The sequence below is a fragment of the Peromyscus leucopus genome, chromosome 13 (assembly GCF_004664715.2).
Source record: "Peromyscus leucopus breed LL Stock chromosome 13, UCI_PerLeu_2.1, whole genome shotgun sequence".
In the NCBI taxonomy this organism is placed as follows: domain Eukaryota; kingdom Metazoa; phylum Chordata; class Mammalia; order Rodentia; family Cricetidae; genus Peromyscus; species Peromyscus leucopus.
The window spans coordinates 22,387,329-22,389,108 of NC_051074.1; positions in this window are offsets into that span (position 1 = coordinate 22,387,329).

The following is a 1,780-nucleotide window of genomic DNA, read 5'->3' on the forward strand; positions in this document are numbered from 1 at the left end:
ATCAAGTACTTTTACCAGCTGAACTGTCTTACCAGACCTTGTCTTTTAGCTTTTATTTATCAGGGCTGGAGAGATGGCTCGGTGGTTTAAGAGCACTGGATGCTCTTCCAGAGGACCTGGGTTCAATTCCCAGCTCCCACACAGCAGCTCACAACTGTCTATAACCCCAGTTCTATGGGATTCCCCTTCTCTGGCCTCTGTGGGCATAGATACACATGGTAGCCAAGTACACAAACCAGATTATCCATATTTATGTGTATGCCTGTGTAAGTGACACATACCATATGAATACAGACGCCTTCAGAGATCAGAAGGCCTAAGAGCCTTTGGAATTGGGATTGCAGGCAGGTGTGGACTGCTTGACATAGGTGCTAAGAACCAAAATCTGGGTCATTTGCAAAAGCAACAAGCACTCTTAATCACTGTCTAGCTGTGGGTTTTGTTTTTCAAGACAGGGCCTCACTACGTAGCTCAGGCTCGCTCTGAACGTCCATCTTCCTTGTGTAGGAGTTATCTACAGGTGTGTGCCACCATGGCACCCTCTTAAACATTTTGCACCAGCTAGCACTCAATACAGGTTGGTGCCTCTAGGAAGGAGCTCCAAGGACCCTTGTAAGGGAGCTCTCAGGAGCTCAGGGTACTCAAACCGAGAGGGGGATGGCCAGAGTGTAGAGACCGCTGAGAAGGGAACAGCAGCAAGTGTGGGATGTCCTGAGGAGCCCCGATGCTCACATACTGAAGCTGGGGGCCCAGAGAGCCCCACCATCAGTGCTACCATGGCGACCTTTCTTCTCAAGTTCCTTGCATTTCTCATCAGGTTTTTATCAGGACGAGGTAGAGCTCAGCAAACATGGCTCTGTCCCAGGGCAGAGTGGGTTTGGCAGCATGACCAAAGGGCCAGGGGAATGAGTGACTAACTGTAGACTAAGGCGTGAAAGCCTTTAGGGCTCTCTACTCTACCGACCCATCCACACCTTCGCGTGCAGGCGCTCGGGGTCTTTAAGCACATTGTCGGTGTGTCACCCTTCCTAACCTCCATCTCCACTGCCTTCCATCCTCCTCACCAACTCCACCCACTACGTCCTGGCTCTTAGCCCCGCCCCCCTCCCCCCTCCAACCATGGTCCCCTCTACGAATTTCATGATTCCATTTCACAGAGTAGAGTTATATAGAAACCACTCTGGAATTGTCTCATTTCACTCAGGGTAATGACGTCAAGGTTCTTACATTTGCACAACAGTGTATGGTGGGCTGACTTTTCATTAAAAAATTTGTTGGTTTTTTTGGGGTTATGAGCCAAGGTCTTGCTGTGTGGCTTGGAACTCACTAGGTAGACCAGGCTGGCTGTGATCTTGTGGCGATCCTCCCCCCTGCACAGACAATGAGTAGTATCCTCTGTTTCTGTAAGTCCTGTGTGCTTATCCTTGTTGTTGACAGCCATCAGGGTTTTCCTGACTTTTGATGACTGCGAACACCGCTGTGGTGGGCCCCGCCCCTGACCCCCCCCAACCGAGGGCCCCGTCCCCGAGGGCACCACTGCCGTGGACATTGCTGGGAAACTCTGATACCTGAGCTGTCTCCTGAGCACACAGATTTAGAAACTGAGTTGCTGGACTGTCCAGGAGATCCATGCTGAACCCTTCCAGAAGCAGCCAGGGTGTTTTCCACAGCAGAACACATCATGTTTTTCCCACCTACACTCAAAAGATTAAGATTTGGAGCTGGTGAACAATGTGGGCATGCATAATTTATAACTGCATAAATATATGGGCGATTCAAC